Source organism: Musca autumnalis, unplaced genomic scaffold, assembly GCF_047663935.1.
Source record: "Musca autumnalis isolate F117 unplaced genomic scaffold, ASM4766393v1 scaffold_1, whole genome shotgun sequence".
Classification (NCBI taxonomy): Eukaryota; Metazoa; Arthropoda; class Insecta; order Diptera; family Muscidae; genus Musca; species Musca autumnalis.
Window position 1 is genome coordinate 311,844,248 of NW_027411644.1, and position 12,680 is coordinate 311,856,927.

Below are 12,680 nucleotides of genomic sequence, written 5' to 3' on the forward strand. Positions count from 1 at the left end.
TTTGTTTCATTTGATTTACAATATTTTGCATTTGTGTCATAAGTGTGGATATGGAACAAGTCAACAAAAATTCTATTTTTAAAAAATTCTCTTTAACTATTTTATTCCAACAGATATTTCTCAAACATAACATATGTTGGCTCCTGCAAACAAATATGAAATATATGTATATAATATGAAATATAAATACCAACCCAAAAGCCACAAAAACATACACATACACAAATTCCAAATACAAGAAATAGTGTAACACTTATAGTAAGAAAAACAAACATAAACTATTAATTGTAAAATATAGAAACATCGTTGAACGCTTCTCTTTATACTCTCAACCTGTGTGGATTCAAACACTTTTTTTTTCCAAAAAACGTATATATTTAAGGGGTTTTGAAAATTTTGGGCGTATGAACAGAAAAAATATGGATTTGGATAGAAGCTCAAAGAAGGTATCTAAAGGAATGAACCGATTTCCATTTTGCAAGTGGGTCTTATTTTGGGTGTCATTCCCCTCGACCACCTGTCTTTTCAGTTGGTCACCATATAATTCAAAGGTTTTGGACCATTATATCAGGAAGCATATACTTGCCTACGAAAAACATGATATCGCTGTAAACAGGACCACTAGGTAAAAAATTTCAAGGGCTCCTCGCACAGACCCTTGCTCTGTTTATGAGATATCGAGATATCGAGCGTACTATTTTAGCTAATATTTTCGATTTTTTGTGGGGGAGGTACCGGAAGGAGTGGATCTACAAGCACCACCTTCGAATTTCATCTAATATTCGAAGAAATATTACGATATGCAAAATGTGGATCAACTAAGTATTTAGTTCGAGCGGTTCGTGCTCTCCAGCCACTACATGGTGCCATAGATGGTTTTTACACTTTCAAAGTGATTCCAGAGCAGTTCTTAAAGTGAACTTTTCCAAAATTTTGTCTGGGTGGTACCCGGAGGAGTGGACAAATATAGTCCACATTCAAACCTTATATCGACGCCTCCAAACAATAGTATGCTAAGTCGACTTAGCATGTTTTCAAGTTCTTTACATTTTTACATTTTGCGTCCTTTAACTTAAATTCTGTCAAATTTTGGTAATGATCGGTCAATCCGAACAGAAGTTATAAACAAATATTGACTTAGCATAGTACTGAAAGTCAAAGAAATTTCCAAACTTTTGGAGCTTGTCCTGCAAAACTCACTTTTTCGGATTAGCAAACTATTATTTGGAGGTGTCGAACGTCCTTTAACTTAAATTATGTCAAATTTTGGTAATGATCGGTCAATCCGAACAGAAGTTATAAACAAATATTGACTTAGCATAGTACTGAAGGTTAAACAATTTTACAAACTTTGAGAGCTTCTCCTGCAAAACTTACTTTTTAGACTTACCATACTATTGTTTGGAGGTGTCGATATATATTTGGTAGATATATTGGGATGTGTAGAGTATGGACCAAATCGGTCACAACCATCAAGAGTTATCATGCTGAAGGTGTGGACTGATATGGCTTACCTTCGAACTTAAACTAAGTTTGGACAAAATATTACGAAAGCCAAATTTTGGACCGAATCGGCAGATCCGTTCAAGAGTTATCATGCGCTCTAACCACTACACACGGTGTCATAGGGGATTTTTTGCACCTTTCAGGCTATTTTCTCTGGTAGTATGGACATGATGAAACTTGTAAATCAAAGCTATTCGAGAGCAGGTCCTAAACTGATTTTTTCCGACATTTTGTGTGGGAGGTTCCCAAAGAAGTGGACGGATTGTTGTATCCATATTGGATCCTCCTCTAAGTCTAGTAGAATTTTCACGATGTGCGAAGTAGGGACCAAATCGGTTACTCCTTTCAAGAGTTATCGTGCTCACAAATTGTCCGAACATTTCCGAAGTTTTGTGGGAAGGAGTGGACCGATGTAACCCATCTCCGAACTTAAACTAAGTGTGAACAAAATATTACGAAAGCAAAATTTTGGACCTAATCGGTTGATCCGTTCGAGAGTAATCGTGCGCTCCAGCCAGCCAGAAAGACAGACAGAGGGACATGGCTAAATCAAATCCAAATTGTCTGAAACACATTTCGCCCAAACGTACGTGGGGTCTAAAACCATTATTTCGATGAGGCACATTTTGCCCGTATGAAAGTGTATATCGTCACCATAAATGCCGGAAGACGTAACCCACAAAACTAAAACTTTACAGGAGAAAGAAAAAACGTTATAAAATGAAAACGGTGTTATAAAATATCGAAAATTGTTAGTATCGTGTTCTAAGATAGCGAAGAAATACATTTTTGGAAAAAAAATATTTTTTTTTTCAGAATATCAGAAGCTGTGTTGGTTACGTCTTTTGGTATTGTATTTTTCTGAAATGCCAAAAGACGTAATCCACAATTTATTGTGTATACATTTGAAGAAACTAGTTTAAATTAAAAATTATAAACAAATTAGAACTGGTTTATTTAAACCGGCAATCTGACGGTGTTGGGTTCAATTCCCAGTCTTGACGGTGAAATTTCAGTAGTGCCAACCAGCACTACAATTACTTATAATTTTAAGTGTATTAGACGATATTTAAAATATCACATCCAGAATATTATATTTATATTGGTATTTAAGTCAATTTATCGACAAAATATAGTGATGTGAAACAATTTAAATTTAACTTTTAATTCTCATTAGGAATGTTGCCATAAATGTAGTGACAAGCGCTTGGAATTAAGTGTTTCAAGTCTAGCAGTGGCTGAAATTCCTTTTTTTTGGAAATTATAGCATCAGTGCGTACATCTAAGGAGGACCCAAAATTAAACGGCAAGCGTTTTATTTGAGAGATTCCATCATGAGAAAGAATATATTTGTTGAGGCTAAGCGACCAATTATTTTTTAGTTTTAGGTGCATTTCTAAACAAACAAGTAAAAAAGTATCAGTCGGCTTTGCCGACAGAGATATACCCTCAGCCTCAGCGTGGATTGAATTCCTTTTTCCCAAAAAAACTTATGTATTTAGGGGGGTTTTCAAAATTTTGGGCGTATGAGCCGACAAAAGTATATATAGGAGTAAAGTTCAAACATTTTCGGAGATAATGATAGATAGGGCTTTTTTATCACACTAGCCTACGAAAAACATAATATCGCTGGAAAACCTTCTGTAAACATGTCCAAAGGATCCTCGAACAGACCCTTAACCACACAAAAATGTTGATCACAAGGATTGGACAGATAGGGCCCAAATTTGAACATAAACTAAGTTTCGACAATATTTAGAGCTTTTGTGGGGGAGGTACCGGAAGGAGTGGACCTATAAGTACCACCTTCGAATTTCATCTAATATTAAAATAAATATTACAATATCCAAAGTGTGGACGAACGCAGTATTCGGTTCGAGCTCTCCCGCCACTACATATGGTGCCTTAGGGATTATTTACAACTTTCGGGCTGTTTGCTCAAGAAGTATGGACTTGCCCCTAAAAAATCTTTACCATCGTAATTGAGGCAGCGAATGCAAATTGCTTCAACAAAAATCAAAGTGATTCGATATCAGGTCTTAAAGTGAACTTATCCGAAATTTTGTGTGGGAGGTACCGGATGGAGTGGACAAATATAGTCCATATTTGAACCTGATCTATATCTGGTAGATGTATATGGATGTGTAAAGTATAGACCAATTCGGCCACTCCCTTCAAGAGTTACCGTACGAACAATTTTTCCGAACATTTTTGAACTTTTGTGGGGGAGGTACCTGAAGGAGTGGACCGATATGGCTTATCTTCGAACTTAAGCTCTGTTTGGACAAAATATTACTAAGGCCAAATTTTGGTCCGAATCGGCAGATCCGTTCGAGAATTATCTTGCGATCCGACCACCTCAGACGGTGTCATAGGGTTTTTTTTTGCAACTTTCAGCCTATTTTCTCAGGAAGTATGGACTTGCCCCTGATGAAACTTGTACCGTCGTATGGAGGGCAGTGAATACAAGTTGCTAAAACAAAAATCAAAGCGATTCGAGAGATGGCCCTAAACTGAACTTTTCCGAAATTTTGTGTGGGAGGTACCCGAAGGAGTGGACCGATTGAGTCCATATTGAAGCCTTTTTTAAGTCTGGTACACATTTCACGATGGGCAAAGTATGGACCAAATCGGTTACTCCCTTTAAGAGTTATGGTGCGCACAAATTTTCCGAACATTTTCGAACTTTTGTGGGGGAGGTACCGGAAGGAGTGGACCGATATAGCCCATCTTCAAATATTACGAAAGCCAAAATTTGAACCGAATCGGTTTATCCATTCGAGAGTTATCGTGCGCTCCAGCCAGCCAGACAGACAGACAGACACACAGACAGACGGACGGACATTGCTCAATCGACTCCAAATTGTCTGAAACACATTTCGTCCAAACATACTTGGGGTCTAAAACCATTATTTCGATGAGGCACATTTTGCCCGTATGGAAGTGTATATACCCTCGTTAGCATAAATGCTGAGGGTATAAAAACTGAAACTTATTTTTTTTAATTATTTTTTATTTTTAACTTTTCAATTTATAGTCAATTTAGGCCGAAAATTTAGATAAAAACTTTGAAATGCCTGAAATCGTGTAGTACCGTTATATAAAAGCTATACCAAAACCTGGGCTTATGCCCATAATTTTTGGTGGGACAGTTTCTGTACATTTGGGAACTCCAAATGCCAAGTTACAGCCAATTCTAGCTAAAAATTAAGATAAAATCCTCAAATGGGGGCTATACCAAAACCTGGACCTATGTCAAAAATTTTTGGTGGAGAAGTTTCTGTACCATTGGGGACTCCAAATGCCAAGCTACTGCCAATTCGGGGCTACACCAAAACCTGTACCTATGTCCATCATTGTTAGTGAGGAAGTTTCTGTACCAATGGGGGGTCCCATTGCCAAATTACAGCCAATTCGGCCTAAAAATGAAGATAAAATCATCATAATACTTGAAATCTGGTGGTACCGCTATAAGAGGTCTATACCAAATACTGGACCTATGTTCACCATTTTTTGTGGGGAAATGTCCGTATCATTGGAAATCTTAAATGCCAAATGGCAGCTAATTCGGGAAAAAATTAAGATAAAATCCTCAAAATACCTGAAATCGGGTATGTATTGTCATCCAAGTCTGAAAAGTGTTCAAAGTTTCAGTTCGATAGGTCAACTGTAACTGCGTTAAAAATGAGTTACTAGATTTGAACTAAATCGGGTGGTACCGCTACCCGAGAGATGGCCCTAAACTGAACTTTTCCGAAATTTTGTGTGGGAGGTACCCGAAGGAGTGGACCGATTGAGTCCATATTGAAGCCTTATTTAAGTCTGGTACACATTTCACGATGGGCAAAGTATGGACCAAATCGGTTACTCCCTTTAAGAGTTATGGTGCGCACAAATTTTCCGAACATTTTCGAACTTTTGTGGGGGAGGTACCGGAAGGAGTGGACCGATATAGCCCATCTTCAAATATTACGAAAGCCAAAATTTGAACCGAATCGGTTTATCCATTCGAGAGTTATCGTGCGCTCCAGCCAGCCAGACAGACAGACAGACAGACAGACACACAGACAGACGGACGGACATTGCTCAATCGACTCCAAATTGTCTGAAACACATTTCGTCCAAACATACTTGGGGTCTAAAACCATTATTTCGATGAGGCACATTTTGCCCGTATGGAAGTGTATATCACGAATGTTGTCAAATATTTCATATTCCATTTCAAAAAAAATGTTAAATTTTTTTTCGCGCTACATCAAAGATTTTTGGTACATAGGTTAAGAAGAAAAATCCCAGTACGAATCCGCTCGCGAGCCAGTTTTTTGTTGATGCGGACAAAAGTTATGGCGGTTTTATTTTCGTTTTAAAGAAAAAATTGTTATAAAAGCGCTAATTATTTTACCGCGAGCAATTGCTACTAAAAAGTTATCTGGATGTGGCTTGAGTTAGTAGATTGCATAATATTTGTTAATTGTTACTCAGTACTCGCGAAATGTATAATAAAATGATAAATTATTGAATGTAAGTTAACTTTTTTCAAAATAAAGGTCCATTTACCCGCTATAAAATTACGAAAAAATTCGATTGGGAGCAAAACTTCACGGTGAATCAAATGAGACTAAAATCATACAGATTGGCATTATAGTTTCGATGTCACAGCCAAAATAAACACATATTTTGGTTAAAAAAATAATTTTTTGTTTGAAAAAATATTTTTTCAAATTCAGTATGTAGTATAAAATTTTGGAAAAATCTATAGGAATACTTCCTTCATTTTGCTTAAATCTCCCATTAAAATATACGGATTTTGCTTTATAGACATTCATATAGAAGCTTTCCTATTGAGGAAGATAATTGGGTTGCTGAGGATATATCTCAAGGCTTCTGAGATGGAAATAGGGGTCTATGTGATCCATTTTAACTTATATGCATTTGAAATATGTGTAAATCGCGTAATTATCAAAATCATTTTGTCCGCATGTGATTTTCATGTACAGCAAGACCATATCTTTTAATATGTGTATATTTTTCGAAATTTAATTTGGAGGCTAAGATGTAGCATCGGCTGCATCTTAGCACTAAAAACCCTATAAAATATCGCTAATTTGCGCAAAGTGAATACAATTTTTGTCCGCATCCGATTTCAATGTCCACCATAAAAATCTACGTCGATATATGTCTATTTCAAGGCGATCAATCAAGAACCGTGGATGTAGCATCCCACACTATTTTTTGTGATAAAATGAAGGTAGCTCCCTTATCATTGAAATTTTCAAATCTCTGTTTACGCTAAAACGAAGATGCTGTACTAGTTGTTTCATTGCAGTGGAAACAAACCGCAGAAAACGCGATAAAATACGCGATATTTTCAAAAACATTTTTAGGTGATTTTGCTACTTTGGAATTTCTCGTAACTCGCGTTTTAGTAGATGGATTTTCACGCGGAATGATTTATTAGACCCGGAATGTAAGAAACTAAAATGTGCAATCAAGTACGAGGCATTCGAATGATAATTGTAAAAATTAGGCCCGAAAAATATGATTTTTAGAAAAACGTTCGCACAAAATTTCCGCATTTGGATGCAGATTTCTATGAAGCTGTGTAGACTACATTCACGGCACATATATCAAATAACTCAGAGTCGCGAGTTCTACAATCCTATATAAGATTTTTTGAAAAACATGTTTGCGGAATGAAATTAGAAGAGAATGTTAAAAAACACTGTAAATCTGGCTTCAAAATGCCAGCATCATTTAATGGTAAAAGCAGATCAAATTTTGAAAAGTAATACATCAGTGAGATGATCCTTATTTAGTTTGCTTCTACTTTTACTTTGACAGGAAAATCGGGAAACGTTTGGTTTATTCACAAATCAAGAGAAAACAAAAAAAGACACGTTGGCTTCAACCCATTTTTACCTATTTTTTGACATAAATGTTGCCACAGCTTCCACGCTAATTAACTTTTGATGCCAATATTTTTTGCCACGCCCAAAAACATCTCATTTTAGCCAAAACCATTTAATTTGTATAATATACAATCACAAGTCGCTTGTTCTAAAAGGGTAAACCTTGGCTTCAGCTATGTTAAATTTTCAAAAATATTGGTGATATACCCTCGTTAGCATAAATGCTGAGGGTATAAAAACTGAAACTTATTTTTTTTAATTATTTTTTATTTTTAACTTTTCAATTTATAGTCAATTTAGGCCGAAAATTTAGATAAAAACTTTGAAATGCCTGAAATCGTGTAGTACCGTTATATAAAAGCTATACCAAAACCTGGGCTTATGTCCATAATTTTTGGTGGGACAGTTTCTGTACATTTGGGAACTCCAAATGCCAAGTTACAGCCAATTCTAGCTAAAAATTAAGATAAAATCCTCAAATGGGGGCTATACCAAAACCTGGACCTATGTCAAAAATTTTTGGTGGAGAAGTTTCTGTACCATTGGGGACTCCAAATGCCAAGCTACTGCCAATTCGGGGCTACACCAAAACCTGTACCTATGTCCATCATTGTTAGTGAGGAAGTTTCTGCACCAATGGGGGTCCCATTGCCAAATTACAGCCAATTCGGCCTAAAAATGAAGATAAAATCATCATAATACTTGAAATCTGGTGGTACCGCTATAAGAGGTCTATACCAAATACTGGACCTATGTTCACCATTTTTTGTGGGGAAATGTCCGTATCATTGGAAATCTTAAATTCCAAATGACAGCTAATTCGGGAAAAAATTAAGATAAAATCCTCAAAATACCTGAAATCGGGTATGTATTGTCATCCAAGTCTGAAAAGTGTTCAAAGTTTCAGTTCGATAGGTCAACTGTAACTGCGTTAAAAATGAGTTACTAGATTTGAACTAAATCGGGTGGTACCGCTATATGGTGGCTATAGGAAAAAATGGATCCACATTGGATTTGGTTTCATATTCATGTATTGTCATCCAAATGTGAAAAGTGTGAAAAGTTTCAGTTCGATTGGTCAACTGCAAATGTGTGGAAAATGAGTTACCAGATTTAAAAATCAAGTTAAATAAAACACCGTAAAAACACTGTAAAAATGGTAAAAATGGACCAATATTGGTTTTGATTTCATATCCATGTATTGTCATCCGAATCTGAAAAGTGTGCAAAGCTTTAGTTCGATTGGGCAACTGCAACTGTGTCAAAATAAGTTTCCAGATTTGAAATGCAAGTTAAATAAAACACCGTTAAAACGCTATAAAATGGACCAATATTGGTTTTGATTCCATATTCATGTATTGTCATCTAAATCTGAAAAGTGTGCAAAGTTTCAGTTCGATTGGTCAACTGCAACTGTGTTAAAAATGAGTTACCAGATTTGATCTAAACGGAAACACTTTAAAAATAGCTTATACCGCTAAGATCAATCGACAATGTTTGCAGTTTATTGGATCTCCTGTCCATTTGCATAAGTAAACAATACAGAAAAGTTGGATTTTTCTCTGCACCTATTTGAATATCATTAAAATCAGTTGAATTAATCCAATCTCAAGCCATTATATATGTTATACCACGGGTTGTTAAGAACATTGTTCGGCAAACTTACACTATAATCGTAGTTGTCTTTAAAAAAACATCTTTGTGTTAGACCGACGAGAATTTTGAGCATATACACGTTTTCGGGCCAACGTCTTATAAGACTTGTCACGTACATCAGTTTTTGTTGCCATCTGTCTTCAAAATAACCACTTGCTTTTGTCCGTTTACTTTATATTGTTTTCATGTTTTTTGTTGTTCTTGGGAGGTTTATTTAAATCAGGGCATAGGTCGGTCTTCAGACATCATCTTCAATTAGATACTTCAATCACTTTTTTTATTAAAACTTTCGACATTTTACCAAACCTTGGTTTTAACTATGATATTCGTATAAGGGAAAATATCAAAAATTCCCACAAATCTGAGTTTTGGTGCAAAAAATTATTCGGGTTACAAAAACTGCCTAAAGTAAAAGTTGTAGATTTAAAATTAGCAGCAAGAATGGTCTTTATAATTTTTAAAACGGAATCACCATTCATGAGATATCGTCATCTGTGAATCAAATTAAACATATGGAGAAATAAGCCGCATAAGAGGCGAACTGGTTAAAATAACCACGCCATGTGATAGGTATTTCTTTAAGCTTCCAAACGACACCCACTTTGTAGTAACAGTTTCAGTGCTGCCAAAATCAAAGACTAAATTGTTTGTACTGCTGTTCAATTTTCAAATAATGTGGGTTACGCCTTTTGTGTTTTATGAATATTACAGTATGCTGTTACGTCTTTTGGCATTCTTAAACAGGATAGTTATTTTTAAACGTAGACGCTTGACATTTTGCAAGAGCATGTATTTTAGCTTAATGTATCAGATTCCATCAAAAACAATTCCGATTTTCATGTGGGTTACGTCTTCCGGCATTTATGGTGACGATATGAGGAAAAGTCAAAATTTTTTAATATTCCATTTGAAAAAAATTAAAATTTTGTTTTGAAGCTACATAAAAGATTTTTGGTACATGAATTGAGAAAAAATTCCCATTCTCAAATCTGTTCGAGATACTAATTTTGGTTATTGCGCGCAAAAGTTATGGCGGTTTCAATTCTGATTATAAGAAAAAATCTTATAAACAAGTAAAAAGTATCAGTCAGCTTTGCTGACAGAGATATACCCTCAGCCTGTGTATATTGAAACAATTTTTTCCCAAAAAACTTATATGTATTTAGAGGGTTTTAAAAATTTTGGATGTATGAACCGACAAAAATGTTAGTTAGGATTAAAGATCAAAAGTTTTGCGGAGCAGATACTTAAAGGAATGGATCGACATTAACCATTATGGAAGTGGATCTCCAGCCACTACATATGGTGCCATAGGGGGTTTTTACACCCTTCGGGCTGTTTGCTCAAGAAGTATGGACTTGCCTTAAAAAAAATTTACCATCGCAATTGAGGCAGCGAATGCAAGTTGCTTCAACAAAAATCAACGTGATTCGATTGCAGGTCTTTAAGTGAACTTATCAGAAATTGTGTGTGGGAGGTACCGGATGGAGTGGACAAATATAGTCCATATTTGAACCTGATCTATATCTGGTAGATATATTAGGATTGAACATTTTTGAACTTTTGTGGGGGAGGTACCTGAAGGAGTGGACCGATATAGCCCATCTTCGAAGTTAAACTATGTTTGGACAAAATATTACTAAGGCCAAATTTTGGACCGAATCGGCAGATTCGTTCGAGAGTTATTATGCGCTCCAATCACCTCATACGGTGTCAAAGGGTTATTTTGCAACATTGTGGCTATTTTCTCAGGTAGTGTGGACTTGCGCCTGATGAAAATTGTACCGTCGTATAGGGGGCAGTAAATACAAGTTGCTAAAACAAAAATCAAAGCGATTCGAGAGCAGGTCCTAAACTGAACTTATCCCAAATTTTGTGTGTGTGGTACCCGAAGGAGTGGACCGCTTGAGTCCATATTGGAAACTCATCTAAGTCTGGTAGACATTTCACGATTTGCAAAGTATGGACCAAATCGGTTACTCCCTTCAAGAGTTATCGTAAGCACAAATTTTTCGAACATTTTCGAACTTTTGTGGGGGAGGTACCGGAAGGGGCGGAACGATATAACCCATCTTCGAACTTAAACTAAATTTGGGCAAAATATTACGAAAGCCAAAATTTGAACCGAATCAGTTCATCCGTTCGAGAGTTATCGTGCGCTACAGCCAGCCAGACAGACAGACGGACGGACATTGCTCAATTCGCACATTTTTAGGTTTTTGCAGTTGCTGTATTCGCCGTTCTAGTGGATGGATTTTCACGATCTATGATTTATATGATCCGGATCGCCGAAAAACTAAAATATCGCGGGGTACCAGCACACTCAAAAGGATATTGTAAATCCTGTACCCGAAAAATTGGTTTTTTAGAAAAAATATCGCACTAAATTTTGGCCTTTGGCAGTAGATTACTCTGCTGTGAGGGCTACATAGCCAATATACATATCAAATGATGTAATTGCGAGTACTTAATCCTATAAATTGTTTTTTGAAATACTCGAATGCGCGTTCCAGTTAAATTAAAAATACGAAAAACACCTAAAATCCGGTTTCAAAATGTCAGCATCCATAAAAGGTGGAAGCAGTGGAAATTTCGAAAAGTGATACATTAGAAGTGTATTCTTCATTTTGTATTCTTATACTTTTACTTTGTCCGTCATTTAACGGTTTAATCAGCAATCAAATAGTAACGTAAAAAACCTCGTTAGCTTCAACGTTTTTTCCTATTTTTATTAATTTACGCGGTCATAACTTCCACGCAAATTAAATTATTTTGCCAAATTTTTGAGCTTTGTTCAAAAACACTTAAATTGATCTAGCCATGGTCATAGTTACTGGTAAATTGCAATAGTTCGCGTATTATAATAGTGCATGGAAACAAATTTTTTTTTGATATTCACTCATATACCCTCGTTAGCATAAATGCTGAGGGTATAACCAGGTAGGTGAACACTTTAGTATTTCCCTAAAATAAATGTTTACGAGTGAAAAGCTTTCGCACAGGGGTAGTAGTCGCATAGTCGGCCCCGTCCCCCCGACTATAGCCTTGCTCGGTGCATTTGTATGTAACATGGAAAAGGAAACAATATAGACCCATAGTTCCGATTTATTTTGTTCGGACTTACAGGTGGCATTTATTATCCCATTCACCTGAAAATCGGGAAACATAATTGTTTAGCCATAGTAAGAACGCTATTGATTTTGGAAATAATCGGTTCAGATTTGGATATGGTTCCCATATATTCACCCGATTTGAGGTATTTGGTGCACCAATCACTCTATATGTGTCCAATTTTGATGAAATTTGGAATGTGTGACGGTATTTGCACTTGAAAAAGTTTGCCAAATTTTATGCACCAGCTCGCAAAGTCTGTTCAATTTTGGAAAATGCCACCAATTTTGTGCTAGAAATAAGTTTCAGATTTCTATATAGCTCTACTTTCGCACGATTTCATATACTTTACGCACTCGGCACAAAGTTGCACAGACATTTTGATGAAATTTGGAAAGTGTATATGATTGCGTCACATTTTCCAAATTTCATCAAAATTTGTTGGAAAAAATTTCCCTAAATTATATTGAAATCGTGGAGGTGTATGTAGTCGGTTCC